Source organism: Haliotis rufescens, unplaced genomic scaffold (genome assembly GCF_023055435.1).
Source record: "Haliotis rufescens isolate VD_foot unplaced genomic scaffold, xgHalRufe1.0.p SCAF_14, whole genome shotgun sequence".
NCBI classification, from domain to species: domain Eukaryota; kingdom Metazoa; phylum Mollusca; class Gastropoda; order Lepetellida; family Haliotidae; genus Haliotis; species Haliotis rufescens.
Genome location: NW_025963824.1, coordinates 33,775,793 through 33,796,423, shown reverse-complemented (window position 1 = coordinate 33,796,423; position 20,631 = coordinate 33,775,793). Strand labels below are relative to the sequence as shown.

The window sequence follows — 20,631 nt, the reverse complement described above, 5'->3', positions numbered from 1 at the left end:
TGTTATGAGGTATTATTCAGTCACCTCGCAGTTGTAAATACCGAGTGTAAATACCTGAACCATTTCCCCCAGTAACAGCATTCACAGCAATGTTGATACAGTACATAGTTTTATTGCAACTGGGGAAGGTAACGTTTACTGTACTGAGGGTCTATGGACTTTATGTGATTAAAACATTATGTTGCTTGTTGTACCTTTGAATGACTTATATGTGAATAAATACACACATTAAACGTCGATGCTCTGTTATTTTTGTTGTTGTTGAACACTTGCTGAGGGAATTTCTTACTGCAATGATAATCCTACAGCTATTCTGCTGTATCAGTTTCACCACAAGGATTGATGTAATTACCAATGAAAAACAGACAGAAATGTAAAACTGTTAACACACGGTTTATTTCATTAAAACACAAAAATCAAAACATTAAGACAATAACAGTAAAAATGTACATGGAGTGATTATTCAGTGTCTGTGTCATCATCATCATCAACATCTGACTGTTCACGCTCTAGATCTTCAGCCTCAGAAAGATCTACATGAGACAGAATGTCTTTGACAACAGGTTTCATCCACTTGTTGATTTTAGCAGACAATCCTTTGGAATCAATATCGGGATCCATAGCTCTCACTTTCTCCAGGATAGGCTTGAAGAGGGGTCCATATCCAAAGTAACTCACATATCGGACAGCTGTTGCTATTCGATCTAGATAGGTAGCTTCCCAGCATTTCTTGAGCTTGTTTTCAATCCATCTCTCACTTTTCCCCTGATCTTCATACTCCTCTTTCTTCTTAAAGACATCATCTTGACAGTGCTTTAGAGTGTGTTTCCACATGTATTCTAAGCCTTTCACCTCCCACTCTTTATCAGCTTCACTGAATTTAGAGGTCATTGTAGGCTGTAGAACATCACTTTCATCAGCTGTCTCCATTTTAACTCGTTTCCTTAGGGTTCCCCCTCCATTCTCAGGGCACCATGATCTGACATGACGCTGAAGGTCATGATTATTTTCAAACACAATACCACACTCATCACAGGAAGGCATAGTTGCAGTGTCGTCCTCTGATTCACTGTCCACTGGAGCGGCTACTTCTGAGATGTGATCTCTTCTGGTGTCTGGCTTCAAATGATACTGATTGACAGCCTGCTCCTCTTTTATGGGCTGTGGGGTGATGACTGTTTCAAGTACATTAGGTTGTAGTCTTCCTGATTCCAAGGTAGTAGGACGCAAATCGATTGTCAGATTGCCATAGGGTTTTTCAACAGCTTCTTTATACACAGACATAAACTGATCAGCATTGTTTGGATAGATGCGCCTGGCAAACAAGTTGACTTGATGTCTGTCCACAGGGGAATTAAACAGTGTCACGTAATGAGAATTCAAAGCAATGTCACGTGACTCCTTACCTCTGGGAAACAGATTTTGTAACAGTAAGAAAATAATGACATTCTTATGGTGAGAGGTTCGGGTGAACAGTTGAGAGATGCGTTTATCATCTTTAGCCTCTGACATGAGGTCATCCAGTACAATCATGTTGTTATTCCGTGCATCCAGATAGTTATCCTCGTGCAGGTTGTAAGGAATCCCCTTCACAAACGTCACATAGGGTAACTGTTCACTGATTATCTGATACAGAGGCTGCCACTCCATATAACACCAGATAATGTTATTGGGTACAGGTTGGATGCGATTCTGTAGTAAAATGTTGTACACAAACATAGTCTTGCCACTTCCACTTGGACCCACCAACACAGTATTGGATGGAATGGTAAAGTAGAACTGTTCTTTTAGTGCTGGAGGAGGTGGAGGAGGAGGAGACGTGGGAGGAGGAGGAGGAGGAGGAGGAGGAGGTGAGGTTCCCAGAGGAGGAGGAGGAGGAGGAGGTGAGGTTCTCGGAGGAGGAGGAGGATATGAATGCATCTGTCTCCTATGTCTATGCATATTATCATTTCTAGAGAACTGTCTCCCACAATCAGGACACGATGTGGACTCCATGACGATAGAAATGCAACTGACACTGGAATAAGAGGAAGACCCTTATATACTCTGAAGATCAGTTTCTGGGATCCAACTGTTAAACTTTTTAGGATAGCCCATCCATTTCACAAACATCTCTTTAACACCAGCTCGCTTCCGTTTCTTTAAAACCTTCTCCACTCTCCATACAGTGTCTGCAGGCTTGTCTACTCTCTGTAGTTCATTTGCATAGAAACTGCCTTGAACCGGATCATCAGCCATATCTTTCAACAGATAGATAGGCATACCATCACGATAGAACCTTCTTCTGATAATAAAGATTTCCTCAGTCCATTTTTCTTGATAGTCTCTTTGAAATGTATGTCTCAAATGAGAGAGTCTCACTTGATCGCCCACTTTAAATTTAAAGGGTTTCTTCATGGACTTCTTTTTGATTTCAGCTTTCGATTTGACTGGTCTCGTCAAAGTGTCAATGTATTGTTCTTTCCATACCAGAGCTTCATTCGTTTGATTAATATTTGAGGGTGATCTTTCATTCAATGATCTGTGAGGTCTGTGGTTATAATCCCGGACGAGGTCTTGTAAAATATCCAAATAATGATACGTTTGTTTGTAGGTGAAATATCTGTACATCGTGGTCTTGAGGGTCCGTATCACTCTCTCGGCATAAGAAGCCTTGGTTTCATTCTGTGTGGCATAGTAAGTCATGCCCTTGTTTCTTAAATAAGACCTCATTTTCTTATTTTCAAATTCTCGACCTTTGTCTGATTGTATAATTTGTGGCAGGGTAGCGCGGGAAAATATCTTCTTCAAGGCCTTAATGACCGCATCCGGTGTTTTATTTTTAAGGGGCTCAACCCACAGAAAACGTGTGAATACATTTATAGCTATGAGTAAGTATTTCACACCGTCATTGTCCGAGGCTATATTAGATACATCAGCCAAGTCAATATCCCATCGAGCATTGAGGCCTGAAGCCACCACTCTGTTCCGCTTGAACTTGTATCTTAAAGGTCGCTGAAGCGAAAAGGCATCTTGGGATGTCAACCACTTCTTTATGTGATGCAAACTAATATCAAATTTCCCCTCCTTTTTCACAATGTGATACAACTTAGCAGGCCCAGAAAAGGAGGCTGGGTGTTTGGGATTCAAATAAATACTAGACAAATATGCTTTCCATCCGTCAGCAGGCATGGTTACACGTGAAATGAAGCCCACACGATGTAAATAGAGCTTATATGTTTATCCACTTCATAGCCTATCAAAACTACAGAGACGGGCCTAGGTTACCTTCAATAACAAACGTGCTTGTGTGTTTATGTTAACCCGTGGATACAGAGGACTGCCTTCCTCGTAGGTTTGTTTACACAACTATTTGCCTTCAGTGGAGAAGACTGTTATGTGACCTAGTTCGTCCTCGTGTTTACAGTAACAAAAACAATTCTTCTTTTACCTATGCAACTAATGTAAACATAGAAGAACTGACAACATTGCACCCTTTCTATTTTAAAGGAATTTCATACATACTATTGTATAGTTTTAATTATACTGATTAGGTTATGTTTGAATGTATAGCCGTTGGTCTATCTTAAGCCAGGGTTTTCCCAGATTGCAACACAACCTGTAATGTACTACGCTGGTAAGCTATTTTTAGCGTGACGTCATTCTTATACCTCCGTGCTTGGGGTCAATGGGTGCGAGCCTGGGGCAGAACGCCCAATGTTCTTTCATCATACCAGCAATATACCAGCTATATACCAGCAATATACCAGCAATATACCAGCAATATACCAGCAATATACCAGCAATATACCAGCTATAAACCAGCTATATACCAGCAATATACCAGCAATATACCAGCTATATACCAGCTATATGCCGGCGGTCTGTAAATAATCGAGTCTGGTTTCTGAGTCGTAGGTAAGAAAAATGTAATCTCGATACAAAGTCCCTGCAGACCCATAAATATCCGGGGTAGAATTGGTCTTCAGCAACCCATGCCTGTCGTAACAGACGACTATGCTCGGGTGGTCAAGCTCGCAGACTTGGTTGTTGCATGTCATCGTATCCCAATTGCGTGGATCGATGTTCATGTTATCAATCACGGACACTGTGGATGAATGGAGCAGCGTAAGATGAACAATGTTCCAAACAGTACCATCACCGACACGTGGTACCATCACCGACACGTGGTGTCAATCACCTGCATACGGTACCATCACTGACACGTGGTGTCAATCACCTGCATACGGTACCATCACTGACACGTGGTGTCAATCACCTGCATACGGTACCATCACAGACACGTGGGGTCAATCACCTGCATACGGTACCATCACTGACACGTGGGGTCAATCACCTACATACGGTACCATCACCGACACGTGGGGTCAATCACCTGCATACGGTACCATCACTGACACGTGGGGTCAATCACCTGCATACGGTACCATCACCGACACGTGGGGTCAATCATCTGCATACGGTACCATCACCGACACGTGGTGTCAATCACCTGCATACGGTACCATCACCGCACAGCAAAAAAAGTATAGGTTTCCGTCTTCCGGATAACTTCCGGATACCTACCCATTTTGGATTCGGCCCGGATACCTTCCGGAAACCTTCCAAAAAAAATGTCAAAATTTTGGGCCGGGGGTGCATTTTGTTCACTTAAGTGTGAAACACATAAAAAAATTATCTTGAAAATACCAAGAAATTTGAAGGTTGCTGAAGGCATCTGATAGGTTTCCGGAAGGTATCCGGATGCAAATTTTCTTCATGTCTTGTTCCTGGTAAATAATGTTAGCCTGTGCATAACAGATAGCTGTTGTAATATTCTGTGTTACTTTAATGGTAAATATCCTCCTAAAACATTTTTTGGAGAAGATAATTGTTCAATTTCATATATTGTTCTTTTCAGATGTTAATGGTATTTAATGAACAAACATCAGTTCTCGTATAGTGATATCCTTAAATTTCATGTCCAGACTTCAAGTTTGAACTTCGAAAAAGAAAAAGTCACTGACAATGTGTTCATTTGGGTCTTTGGTCCTAGTGAGATGATAATAAGACTATTTGTAACGGTACATGTACTTGTTATATCAAAAATGCTAACTTCATTGAAATTTGCCTCACCCTAGTTTTATGGTACCACAGTGAGCTCTTCCTCAGTTACTGTGAATTCTTTTATTAAAAGAGATTGAGAGTTAATTTGAAGCTGGAGTTGTAACCACAGCTCATATATGTGTATTCAAATTATTCAACCCTTCATGAGTTATCACTTTTGAGTGTGAATTTGACCTTCAATATCAGTGATAAATATTTCAAAAACTTTTCAAAGAGCTATCCAGCACATAAACCAAATATGCAGTCCTTTAGTAGAATTCAACATATCATTGAAAAAAATATGAAAATAATATAACCAGTATATGTATAAAAGTTACTAAGATTTCTGCAGAACAGGCAATTTAGGGGAAAATGTAGTATATATAGGTCACGCACGACCTTTTTTCAAATTCGACCCCTGCCCAAAGGAAGAGTTAGACCACAAACAAACTTTTTGTCTGGTTGTGACTTTGACCTTTGACATAACAGATCAATGTGTCATCAGACGTTCTCAGAGCTAAGGAAACATGTGTTATTATTCCTGAGATGCCCAAGCAATGCATGGTTTCATAAGATAAGTGTGGCTATAAGACTCCATTGAAATAACAGGACCCTCATCATCCCTGTCTGCAAATCACCTCTGATATCTGAAGGGGTGCACTCTCTGTTAAGTACTCCCTTGTCTGGTCTTTCCAGATTGTCCACCTGGAGTACTCATCCAGGGATCTCAAGCAGGACTTCAGTTTCTACAGCATTATGTACAAAGATTTTAGCAATCAAAAAGAATTGTTGCCACATGTACTAACAGATAGAAGGCAGCAAAATCACTTAAGTTATCATATGTGAGTCTTGTTATATGCCAAACATTTAAGATAATCACTACCTGGTCTATTAATTAGGCTTGTATGGCAAGCATAGACTGTTTGGAATATTTTTAAGAGATGTCATTTAGTGATTGTTTCAAGTCATCAACATGGGAAAATATATATTTACAATCCTTGTCATATAGCCAATCTATTGCTGGATGCAGTGTTAAATAAGTGAGTTGGGTTTAACACTGCTTTGAACAGTATTCCAGATATATCACCGCCTGTTAGCTTGATGTGGGAAGAAAGCCCTAAGTGATGCAGGTATTTGATGAATCCCACGAGCATGTGTATAACGCTGACAAACCTAGCAACATAATCGGGGAGAACCAGGATTAGAACCCATGACTATAGGTTTCTGCTAAGCCCAAGAGATGCAACTCTGCACAGCAAATTGTAGTGCCTAAGATAATAGGACATCTGTGCCCACAGCGATAAGGAACAAACTGAAGAAATATTTGCAAAATAACCATATGAACAAAACAGAATAATTTCAAAATATTTATCACTCACTGTTGCTCTTCTCTCGTTCCTCATTGTTTCTCTTCTATGGTCTTTCTTTGCATTGATGCTACACAGATGACTGTTTCTTTTATTCATCCTGACATTCTACAAACATAAGTTGCATTCACATCACAGAAATGCCCAAACTGTACATGTTGTACATTTGATCCAAATGAAAAGACCCCAGTTGTGACTTCGAATTGCCCTAATTATAATAATTCATGTCAAACATTCAGAGATGACATTTATCCCCATATCTAACAAATGTCAAAAAAATATTTTGACAACAAAGTCAGGGTCATTCAACACATACATTACATAGGGAATAACTTGTTCAACAATGCAGAAAGATCCTCATTAAGTCAATATCATTCCCTGAATTATTGCTAAATTTTCTTGAAATGCAGATTAATGCAATGCAGTATTTACTTTTATTTCTAGGCTATTTGTTTGGCTTTTCCAGAGATCTAACCTTGATATTACACTTTGTTCAGAAATGATATGAATAAGATAATACTTTATTATTTCCAAGGAAATTTGGGTTACATTGTTAAAGCACAGAGAAACAAGTATAAGATTCATGATTTAAGTTAAATAAACTCATACATACACACAAACACAACGACAAAACAACATCCAAACACTAATCAACTAATGAATCGGGTGGTCAGACTAGGTTGTCATCATACTCTGAGGGCATGGATCTTTGCTGATAATAACAATCACTAGATTGCCTGGTCCATGTTCAATTATTTACAGGACGCCATCACAGAGCTCGAATATTGTGATTGTGATGTTTCACATTGCATTGAAATATACCATGATGAATACATGTAGTTTGTAATTATCACACACAAAAATACTCACTCATTACTTCGTATCCTCCCTTGAACATGTTGAAACAGAAAACAACTAACTTGTCTTAATCCTTTCAAAGTTTCAGTGTGAATTTGTTAAAGATTGATAAGCTGCCATTATTCATTGTAATCCATATCTCACTTTCAGGTGGCAACACATGATTGGAATTGAATGCCACGTTTTGTATGACATGCACTTTTCCTGATTTATACCCTTGGTAACTAACCCGTATCATCAAATCCCAGCGTTATGTTGAAATAAGGACACAACCCTTAAAAGTCCTACACCTGTAACTCTTATGCAAGCCCAAATCCCATGTCACAACAAACACTTGATCATAATAATAACAAAAGGTTTCCGAAAACAACAAAACTAAAAGGCCCTTGACGTTTACAGTAGTAACATGGAGATCAGGAAAATATCTAAATCAATCCATTCCATAAGATCTCTGTATAGAAATGATGGAACATTATGTCTCGAAGCCCTGCTACGTACCTGGCATCCGCAAGCTGCTCTTCCTTCGGCTGTCAATCGAGTTTTCGAAATACTTGACGTCCTCGTTGTGAATGGCTCAGATGGATTTAGACCGGGATTTCCGTGTTAGAGGTGATTGAGAACAATGTATCGATGCACGAGGTAGGCATATCGCAATCAAGCATCACGGTGTACATCGATTACACGAGGTTTGAGTGTTTGTTTACATTTGTGTTCCAAAATGGCGCCCTCAGTATAGTATTCAAACATAAAAACATGAAACCCGCCTCCCCAATCATCCAGCTAAACAATCAAACAATCAAATTTCAAAAACAAACCAAATTCTTAGGACTTATTTTCGATGAACATCTAACCTGGGATGCTCACATCCAAAACCTAACAACTAAATGCAGTAAAGACCTAAACACCCTAAGATGCCTAACTGGCTCTAACTGGGGAGCCTCCAAAGATACCCTTCTCTCACTCTACATATCACTAATTAGATCAAAACTAGACTATGGCTGCGCCATATACAACACCCTAAACAACTCTCTATCTAAAAAACTTGACTTAATACAATATCAGGCTCTCAAACTAATTACACGCACCCAACATGGCACCTCCTACACCTCACTTCAGGCCTTAACAGGAGAAATGCCACTTAGTCTACGCAGGGAACAGCTAAGCTTAAATTTCTGGGCCGCGTCCCAATCAAACCCTCTCATCCAAAACTTAATAAACCAAAACATCAGCCCCAAAAACCAAGCTCTAGCTCGTAAACACCCCTTACACCCCAAAGAATAACAAACTACCTAAATGAACACCAAATTAAAAATCTTAAAGAAAACTGCAAACAATCAAATATCTTCACCCCTAAACTTAAAATACCCAAAATAGACACAACACTAGCTAGCCAAATAAATAAACAAACCGACCCAAACATAGCTAAAACTACACTAGCATACATACACGAACATTGGCCAAATTGGTGTCACATTTACACGGACGGATCCTCAGATCCGCCTTCAAACACACAGGTTTCGGAGTCCATACCACACAACCAACTAAAACCACACAATCCTTCCGACTCCCAAACAACCAATCAATATTCACGGCAGAACTAATGGGCATGGCCTCAGCCCTCCATAATCAAGAATCCAAAAAACACCAAAAAAATCCTAATACTTACTGACTCCCTAAGTGGACTGCAAGCCCTCCAAAACAAAAATACCAAAAAACGACCTAAATTAATAAATCAAATACTTAAAAGCTCCAAAGACCTAACTAAGGCAGGCAAACAAATAACCTGCTTGTGGATACCCGCCCACGTAGGAATATACGGTACTGAAAACGCCGATAAAGCAGCTAAACTATCCCTCAAAATCCCAGAAATAAGCTTAAACTTACCCATCTCAAAATCAGAAATTAAAAGTGTAAACAAGCAAAAAATCACAAAAAATGGCATAACCTATATCTAAACTCAAATAGCCAAATCAAAAAAGTGCTCAGCAAACCACTAACCAAACCAAAAATTCTCCATCCATCCCAAACAATCGACAGAGTAATCACTAAACTCCAAACAGGACACAACAACCTAAATAACCACCTAAAAAAATAAAAAAAACACACTACAGGTAACTGCCCACACTGCAAACTACCAGAAACCCCAGAACACGCACTCGTCCACTGCACACACTACCTAACACATCGAACCGCATTACAAACCACCCTCAATCTAAACAATGCTCTCACTCTAGAAGCAATACTAAACCCACAAAATAAACTAGAAAACTTCAAGGCCTTAGGCGTTTTCTTAATAAAAACGGAACTAATAAAACGCATCTAAAAACACAATAACCTACCAAATCAAAATCACATAAACAAACAAACATCCACCATACCCAGCTCCCTTAGTTCTCCTCCCCAACCCCATCTGCATCTATTCCAAATCTCAAAATTCCAAAATTCTATATAAGCAACCCCTAAACCCCCCTCTTGGGTTGCACAGACCACTTTCGCCCCTTTCGGAAACATTAAATGGCCTGGCCGGGCCCGTGTGCGAAATACGCATCAGTCGGAAAGCGCACGTTAAATCTCCAAAGTAAGTAAGGGATATCCCAGTGGACGTAATATTCCTACAACAGAAATGTTTCACAACCTCGTCAAAATTGGCGATTGCAGCTGATGTCATGCAGGGAGCTGAAGACTGACATATTCAGACAGAGACCATATTACATATAGACTGTTACATGGTCTCTGATTCAGGTAAGGAATATGTGAATAATACTGATCACGTATTAAAGTTATTTATCATCTGTAAGCCACTTATTAAGTTTTATATATGTTAGTAAATGTGTGATTTATTTTTGTAGGATAAGCAATCTACCTAACTTATGTTAATCCTTGCTAATGTATCCATGATGTAGAAATATGTTTGCCTACTTATATTCCGTTAACTAGATACTCTAATGTGACTCATTTTCTTAGTTCATATCGTACCGTCAAAGCAATCTGTGGTACTCACCAATCTGTGAGAATGGTTAATAGACTAAACTTACTTTTGCAGGTGTCAAGAATCAAGAACAAATTAAATGACAGAAGTTTTGCAACAGTGAACATAGTGAAGTGGAAGATAAGACATTTGAAAGGTATGGATATTTTCACTTGAACTTGTTGAAGAATACCATGATGACAACTTTATCATGTTGGGAATTTCGGCGGTGGGGTAGCCTAGTGGTTGAAGTGCTGAAGACCAAGGTTCGATTCTTGTCATGGGTACAATGTGTGAAGTCCATGTCAGGTGTCCCTTGCTGTGGTATTGCTGGAATATTGCTAAAAACAGCGTAAAACCATACCCACTCATGTGGGGATTCAGGGTTGGAATTGGTCCCCATCAACCTATGCTAGTTTTAAGTGAGGGTTATACTATATAGCGAAAACGGCACCTCGCCTGCTATTGCCCGGTGAAAACAGCACCTTGTTATTTATTTTACCTTGGTACTGAACATGCCCGAATACATGAAATTAAATTCGCATGGTCACTTGTAAACACAAATAAATGAGAAATGTTCAAAAAGGTTTACATTAGAAACTAGCCTCTACTCGCCGACTCTGATTTGGAGATGCAACTGAACTTATTGTGAAAATATAACATGCTTTGATTACTTTGAAGTAAAATAAATGAAATTAAACTTGCAAACACAAATAATTGTGAAATGTTAATCACCTAAAAACAGTTCACATTAGAAATTAGCCTCTACTCAAATTTACTCACGATTCTGATTGGGAGGTGCAACTAAACTTATCATTGAAAGATCACATGCTTTGAAGATTTAAGTAGCTTTACTCAGATTAGCTCAATGTCAAGCTGAAACTGGACTACATGTATACTATATATTTCATATTTATTTTAGTAAGTAGGAAATGAATAGTAATTTTATAGAAATTTCATATATATCTCCCCTTTCTGCCAACAACATCACAACATCTCCAGATAAGAGACAACGACAATTAGTAGCCCTTTTTGCCAAAACAAGGTGCTGTTTTCGCCTCACCCATAAGAGATAACTTAATAGATCGGGTGATCAGGCTCGGTGACCTGGTTCATGGCATCTGACAGTGACCATCTGACAGCGTGTATTGTTGTTCACAATATCAATCACTTGATTGTCTAGAATCTTGGGCCTACCTTTAGAATACAGTACCACAAACTTTTCAAACAGGTCACAATACCCTCTGATGTAATTTGTAGTATTTTGTTGCCTGACACACTGGCAAAACAATGCCTTGTGATGTCAGGGGTCATTGGGTGTGCATATATATGCTCTTTTCAGTGGTCTATCGTGTCCACACGCTATGTTTTTGCATAAGCCCAGCAATGTTGACAGTTTTAATTATTTGTTTACTAAATATTGCCTGCAGCTGCGCATTTTATATCAAGTGCTTGTTTATGAAAGCACCTTTGTTTTCTATATGTTTTTATTTCATTTTTTACTTATTCCAGTGGTTAAATTGATTATATATTGAAACTTATAATTTGCAATAAGCGGGTTATAGCTAATACGTCAACGATTGGCAAAACCCTTGCCGAAAGCGAAAACGCCGATTATAACTTGGCGAAAATGGCACCTTATTTTTTTTTACCTTGGTAAAATAAATGAAATTAAACTTGGATTGATAACTTGCAAAGATCAATAATTGTGAAATGTTAAAACAAGTTTACATTAGAAATTAGCGTCTACTCCAACTTATCCTATACGCAACTCAATTTATTGTGATAACATGATTTGAAGTAAGATATATGGAATTAAACACACATCGTCTCATACAAACACAAATAGTTGTGAAACGTTAAAACAAGTTTATCTTAGAAATTAGCTCCCTACTCCAATTTACTCGCCGACTCTGATTGGCAGACGCAGCTAACTTATTGTGAATATATTATACGCTTTGAAGTTTAAAGTACTCAATGTCAAGCTGAAACTGTATTTAAAAATCCTAACATGGTGCTGTCAGATCACAATTATTCTCAGTGGCCTTTCGAAGTATCATTTGAACATGTTGAAAGGTTTCACAAGAGATTTTTGTCAGTAATTAACTGATGCTAATCTGCCCTTACATTACAACAAATAAATCAACCAATATGGAACTATTTTATTGATTTGTGGCAACAAACATACTTCAGGCTGTACATTTTACAAATGGGTCAATATCTATGTCATCTTGTTTCTCCTAATGTCTGTGCAGGTGCTCGCTACAATTACGGAACTTCTTTACAGCTACAAACAGAAAATACTAGAACAGTTTACTACTACAAATCAAATACTGTATGGGTTTCACTGAAAGTGTCGCCACAACTGAAAATCTTCAAATACCTGTATTTTGCTATAAATTTGACTATGGTTTCTGTCAAATTATCTATTCCTGCCTCAGGTAAGGATGCAGTGATTTATTTAAGTGCACACATGTATCACAGATATACTCCTGAAGTATATGAAAGTTATTTACAAGTGATACACATAAGGACTTAAAGGAGGAAATGTATTGATGTCAACTTCTTTATTATGAGGATCACAACATTTCGGAGTATATATTTACTCCTTCATTAGGTTAATATTCACGATTCTGCTCCAATTGCTTAGATCAGTGCCCACATTGTCAATCACTCGGTCGTCTGGTACAGACTCGATTATTTACAGATCACTGTCATATGGCTGGAATATTGCTGAGTGTGGCGTTAAACAACTAACACAACATGTTTCTACTACCCGCCGTTGTGGATACCATTTTGAGAATCCTACACATTACATCTTTTCATGTCATAACTATTGCCATCTTCTAAATAATATGTACTACTACATGTGTTTTGAACATATTTATTTCAAAATGTAATGGATTTGCAAACAATCTGATTGCCTATCTATACGCTTATCAAATACACAAAAAGTATTAATTACAATAAAGTTCAATACTATCAGTTAAGCAATAATGTAGTTATTAAATTGTAAGTAGATAATTCAAGTATGAAGCCATATGGATTAAATCTAACAGATTCTGACAAAAATGCATGTATCGATAAATTCTTTCAATGTTTTCCTGTACATAATTTTCAACATTACCATATTAAGCCATTTTTATATCATATTCATGTGTATAATAATACATATTATTTCTAATAATCGCGTAATTTGGACACACAAATATAAAGCAACCCAATACTTGCCGTAACAGGCGACTATGCTTGTCTAAAGAGTTGACTAACGGGATCGGGTGGCGGTCAGGCTCGGTGACTTGGTTGATGCAGGTCATTGATCCCAATTGTGTGGGTCGATGACCATGATGTCAATCACTGGATTGTCTGGTCAAGACTCGATTATTTACATATAGCCGGAATATCGCTGAGTGCGGCATAAAACAACAAACCAAACCAAATCATAAAAAGCGCCACAAGTCAGGATGGGTTATTTGAGATTAGCAAGTGTTATGTGAACTTAAATCACTACAACCTGATCTGAGTCGTGAAAAGATTCAGTGAAAATTTGCATCATGATAGTTTCAACTGTAGGCACAGTTAAATGAAACAGTTAATCTGATTTTTGTACAGTTTCTGTTTATTAATTTTTAAATGTCTTTGTGTTCAAATAAGCTTTGCCTCTTCATCAACCCTATTCCTCTTTTGGAATAAATAGTGTCTAATTCAAATACCATCACTACTAATCATCCTAGTGAACACAACAAAGAAATGCACATCAAAACTGTCATTATTATATATCAGATATCTCATAAAGTAGAAAAAACTGTTATCCAGCAAGATACATTTCCTTGGAAGCATGTTACATAGTAAACTAACTTGATAGGTTGAATAGCAGTCAGCATGGTTGTAAATGCACAACTGACTAAGCTGTCACTACTCAATTAAGTAATTAACAGACAATTGCAAGTGCTAATACCCACCCGACACTAATTGCCCTGTTAATCCCTAGCCCACAATGAGCTGACATTGAGTTCATTTTGCTAATTAGCTTTTTTTATAGTAGCAAGGTAATAAACATCAAAGGTGGGGCAGGCTTTGATCATGTGTTCTGTAGAAAAGATGATGTCACTTGTTTTATGTTTATTTAGCATTAGCTATATCCCTTGATGCTACCAAGGCAGCCCTTCAGATTATCAGACAGTTTGGCTGGACACAAACAGATGTCTCCCTTGTAGCACACTATGTGTCAGACAAGGACTTTGACCACTCTGTGCAGATGCATATCAATGCATAAAGAACATTGGGTAGATGATTCAATAATGTCATGCAAGTCAAAGTTGGGTTTCACTGTATTTAGAAACAGACGATGGATCCAAAACTTTATAACAGTAATCATGATTAATTTAAACTTTGCCAGACCAATATTTTTGGCAGATTTCCAGTTATTGTTAATCTTCATTAAGTTATTTTTCAAAAAAGATAGGATATGATAAGGTATGATAAAAATATGATAAAAATATGATAAAAATATGATAAAAATATGATAATGAATTTAGTCAAGAATATTGCCATGAATATTTTAATTCAGATCAGAACAAACGGGGAGGGTCACCCAAAAAATTGTGAGAGTCTCTAGGGGAGGGATCGGTCATGTGAAAAGGGTTATGAAAAAATGGACAATAAAATATAAAGTGCTTTGCATTTTCTTTCAGGGAGGGTAGTGTCAGAAATGAATGCGAACATACCGGTAATACATGACCGGCCCCTTTAATGTAATATACATAGTTTTTAGTTGATGGTTCAGGTTGTGCTTTTCAGGTGAATCTCTTATCACTGTCTATGTCCGACTACCAATTAACGGTAGATATTAAATATCCATAATAACTTAGATAAATACTTCTACAGTCTCATCCTAATTTGTCAAAATTTGAATTTCAATATAGCTTCCAATAATGAATGAATGAATTTGGTGAGAATATCTATTGTCTGAAATCCTAATGTACTTTCTTTTGTATTTGGTGTGCTAGGGTAGCCTAGTGGGTAAAACGATCTCTGAAACCCGGGTTCGATTCACCACTTGGGTACAATGTGTGAAGCCCATAGCTGCAATATTGTTAACGAGCTGCATGATACTATACCAACTCACTCGCTCATTATGTTGTATTTTGAGATCACTTACATGACCTGTCTGATTGAAAGTTTTGATTATTATGAATAGTTCTGTTTTTATGTATAAGAACCTATGTAACTTAGTTTTGCATTGTCTTGTTTACCATTCCTTATATTTTGATGTAATGCAAACATTCAAGCAAAATTCAGGTGAACCGTGGGGCGCTTAAGGTATTGTTTTAGAAGACCGGATAAATTTTTGTATTTTCTGAACACTTTTCTGTTTGCAATGGCTTATTTACATGTTCAAAGATTGGTTAAATATCAGTTGCAAGATAAATTGTCAATACCCCACTGTTCGAGAAAACAACTTTTTACATTTGTAAATATGTGTTTCATAATTTTTGAATAACAAGTTTCTAAAGATGTTATGAATTGTTTCAGGACTTGGATTTCACAATCTGACACCAGCTACATTTAAGAAGATCTTGCTCAGACATGTCAGACAAGGGACTTGCCGGATGATGAACAATCCTCCAGATAACAACCAACAGATACACCTCAGAAAGTGATGATTCTGAATGAATAATGCCACATCAGTGTGACTGTAGGTGGTTTTATTATGACACCTAATCAAGTCTGAATGAATTTATGCCAAAGCACTGTGACTATGTCCAGGTTGTGTACACCGACGCTGACTATACAAATCTGAATGACTTTTGTGGTTTACTGCAGAAACATAATTGACTTTACATATTCTTCTTCCATGAAATTCTTCTGAGATTTGACTAATTTGTTTATTTAGAAAATTGCATTGAAGAGTCTGTTCTGTAAGTTCTTGCAAACACCACTGGTTACTTAATGCTAGTTCCTCTTCTTGCTTGATCAAATTTCAATTTGTGATATGTACCAATGAAATGTCATAAAATCAATAAATATGATTTTTTTTCCCAAAACATGATTTGTTTTGCTTCATAAGCATAAAGAAATATGATACTGATCAGCCATAACATAGGTGCTGAACAAATATAAAATGTACTAATGCCCTGAATGTTTTCCTACTATGAATACAGCTCACTTAACAAAAGTTCCACGCTAGTAATCAAATGACATTGATATTTGTTTCTGTGCTTTATTTAGGTGTTTTCTATGGATGCCATTAGTCTTATGCACCAGTTTGGGACAATTGTATTGTGTTTCGTACTCCCATGAAACTACACTGTCCAGATATAACAAGTACTGATACCATTCCAAACTAATCTTTTAATTTCACCAGGGCCAAATGCCAAAGCACATAACCAATGACTTTCCATTTTTTTCTGAGCGAGAATGGTGTTATGCCATTTTTAGCAATATTGCAACAATATCACGGTGGGTGACACCAGCAATAAGCTTCACACATTTGTACCCATGTCGCGAATGGAACTTGTGAACAATGCATGCCCACATATCTCAGTTTTAGGAGGATATTTACAACTAAAATAACACAGAATATTACAACAGCTATCTCATATGTACAGGCTAACATTAATAACCAGAAACAAGACATGAAGAAAATTTGCATCCGGATACCTTCCGGAAACCTTCCGGGAAACCTTCGGGAAACCTACCAGATGCCTTCAGCAACCTTCAAATTTCTTGGTATTTTCAAGATAATTTTTTTATGTGTTTCACACTTAAGTGAACAAAATGCACCCCCACAAATTTTGACATTTTTTTTGGAAGGTATCTGGAAGGTAACCGGAAGACGGAAACCTACACTTTTTTTGCTGTGCCAACACGTGGGGTCAATCACCTGCATACTAAAATGGTAGTTAGGAAACGTCAATGAAGATAATAATGAATTCAATTCAGTGGAATTTCACAAGCGTAATATGCCTCTCTCCAACAGCCATCATCGTTCCACTGGTACTGCAACCAACGAATGTAGTTGACGCAGCTGCCATCTCCACTGGGTTCTCCAGGCCCCCACGGAGGCGACGTGATGCTGGTGTTGTCAAACCACTGACACTTCTTAGTGACATTATTATATCGGGCTCCAATCCAAAATCGGTCTACAATAGAAACAGAAATAGAAAATCATCCATTCATTACTACCCGTGAATATCCGGGGGTAGAATGGGTCTTCAGCATCACATGCTGGCCCTAAGAGGCGACTGTGCTTGTCGTCAGAGGAGACTAATGGGATCAGTTGGTCAGGCTCGCTCACTTGGTTAATGCAAGTCATCCCGATTTCGTGGCTCGATGCTCATGATGCCATTCACTGGATTGTCTGGTCCAGACTCGTATATTACAGACCGCCGTCATATAGCTGAAATATTGCTTGGTGCGGCGTTCAACAACAATCAAACAAACAAACAAACAACAGTTTCGCTGACTCTCCCTGTATGACCAGTGGTATGGAAACGAAATGGACAAACAAACAATCTGATCATCCCATCCATTTAGTCGATGCTGTACAGACCGCCGCCATATTGCTGAAATATTGCTAGCGTTAAACAAACAAACAACTAATCTTGTTGGACACGTCGTCCGACCTTACATGCTTCAGCACAATACGCATTTTTATTTAAATTTCGAAACTATAGGGTCTAGATAAATAAAATTTGGTACCTTAGCAATAACCTAGTAGTGCTATGCGTTGGAACCGAAGTGCTCAATTAAATATTGTGTTTCACCAGTTAATATTGTTTGTAAGCAGGTAAAACGCATGTCATAACATGAACCACGCGCACAGCCGTTTATCTTTCTGAGCGTTTACAAATGTGCAGAAGCAGGAATTTTCGGAAATTGCCAAAAAGACGAAATCGTAAGGATGCATAGTTGAACGGACTGTATTTCCCTGTTTTGTTTGTTATTTAACGCCGCACTCAGCAATATTCCAGATATATGACGGCGGTTTGTATATAATCGAGTCTGGACAAGACAATCCATTGATTGATATCATGAGCATCGATCCATGCATTCTGGATACGATGACATGCATCAACATGCGAGCTTGACCACCCGAGCATAGTCGCCTATTATGACAAGCATGGGTTGCTGAAGACCAATTCTACCCCGGATCTTTATGGGTCTGCAGGGACTTTGTATCGAGATTACATTTATTTATGATGATGACGTCAGTCGCCTCTTACGACAAGCATAGTCGCCTTGTACGGCAAGCATGGATCGTTGAAGACCAATTCTAACCCGGATCTTCGCGGGTGGGACCCACCTTCAGTTCACCTATACACCTTGCACCTTATAACAGTTCGGCACATTTGAAAGTGTGTAAGAAGACTTAATAAAATCACAATATATGATTCGTAATAACATGGTCACATTCAGATATATTTATTTGCCTTGCGTATACCGGATCTTCACGGGTCCGGGGTAGAATAGGTCTTCAGCAACCCTTGCTTGCCGTAAAAGGCGACTATGCTTGTCGCAAGAGGTGACTAACGGGATCGGGTGGTCAGGCTCGCTGACTTGGTTGATGTATGTCATCGTATCCCAATTGCGTGGATCGACGCTCATGGTGCCCATCACAGGATTGTCTGGTCAAGACTCGTATATTTACAGACCGCCATTATATAGCTGGTATGTTGCTGAGTGTGGCGTTAAACAACAAACAAACAAACAAACAAACAAAACAAACAATGATAACAATACAATCATTAACAGAACAACATACCTGAGGATAATTGTTTCACAAGCTCTCTCAGTTTATCATTTTTGGTAGCAGTGTCAGGTCTGATCAGATGTCCCTGGTTGATAGTACAGGCTCTCTCAGCATCAGCCCAGCTCTTCTGCACTTGTGTTTCAATCCTGTAGCACATGTCAGTGTCAGCATCCCATGTGTAGCCAGGAGATGAAACACATGCCACTGAAAGGAAACAACCATTTGCCAGTTTTGTATACTCGAAATCTTCGTGTAATGTCCTGCACTTTTTCATCATTGTGCACACATTGCCAAAGGCACATTGAAAAGTTCATCAAGTTATTGCATGCGCCAATCTGCAATATCCTAGTTTGTCAAAAGCAGGCATACCAGTGGCTGTCCCCTTGAACACAATACAACATGACAGTTTCTCAAACAATGTTTCCCAATGATGTGAATAAAAATACCAACAGCAGATATTGATGGGTACAGGGTATTCATTGCCGTGTACCATATCATCAACATTAAAAAGAATATTCCCGGTTATTTTGCAATTCATCGTTCTCATAGTCACGATATGGCTGAAATATTGCCGATGTGACTATAAACCATAACTCACTCACTCACTCATCGTTCTCATGTAACGGTAACACAAGTAAACCACCTTATTTTCTAAATATGTACATTCTTCAATTGTGCTCAACAAGTTTATTTCACAAAACATATGTTAAATTTAAGGTCATAATTGAGGGGACACACACCACCCACAAACAAAAACAGAAACAAAAACAAAATACAAAAACAACCACCCCCCACAAAAAAAGAAGACACCTCCCACCTCACCCCCACCCCCACCCCCCATCCCACTCCCGCCCGAAAAAAACCCCCAAAACTCCTTTCACCACAATGAGTTCCCAGTGACATGACCGTGCATCATATTCTAAATGACACCTACACATCTGACACAAATGGAATCAGAGTTAATTAAATCAACCAGTGTTTTATTACATTAGGGTGGTCTATTCTAATTGTTTGTGTAGTCACGTTCAATTTACATGAGGCAACATGGTCAAGACAAGACCTGCTTTGTAGTCAACTGTACCATCAGGGCGATGCCCAACGTCACACCTACAGGAACCCTGGTGACAGCGGGAGTTGAGCAGAGACTTGCAGTCGACGTCCAGCTCACAGTCAGAACCAATCGTAGGCAAAGCTGAAACAGTGGTAGTATTGTTTGAGTTCGCGATCCTCTGAAGAAAGTCTTGTCTCTTCTTCCTTAATCTAACTCATCTCTCTATATCAAAATCAGGATAATGGCACTGTCATCATCTGAAAGTGAACTGTCGAAAACCACGTGCTTATATGGAGTCTTGAAACCACGTGCTTATATGGAGTCTTGAAACCACGTGCTTATATGGAGTCTGGAAACCACGTGCTTATATGGAGTCTGGAAACCACGTGCTTATATGGAGTCTGGAAACCACATGCTTATATGTAGTCTGGAAACCACGTGCTTATATTGAGTCTGGAAACAAAAGAGACCAGAATTTATGTTTGTGACAGAAAGCCAGACAATTCTATTGTATACTGACAACAAAAGTTCATGTGACATTAAAAAA

General features: G+C 38.4%; 1 long non-coding RNA gene across 1 annotated transcript; it reads left to right on the top strand.

Annotated features, from left to right (window-relative positions):
- The first annotated feature begins 9,993 nt into the window (after window positions 1–9,993).
- On the top strand, window positions 9,994–16,282 carry LOC125379171. The gene is made up of 3 exons (XR_007220633.1): window positions 9,994–10,052; window positions 10,354–10,435; window positions 15,814–16,282. It is a non-coding gene; the product is annotated as an uncharacterized LOC125379171 (long non-coding RNA).
- The last annotated feature ends 4,349 nt before the right edge of the window (window positions 16,283–20,631 follow it).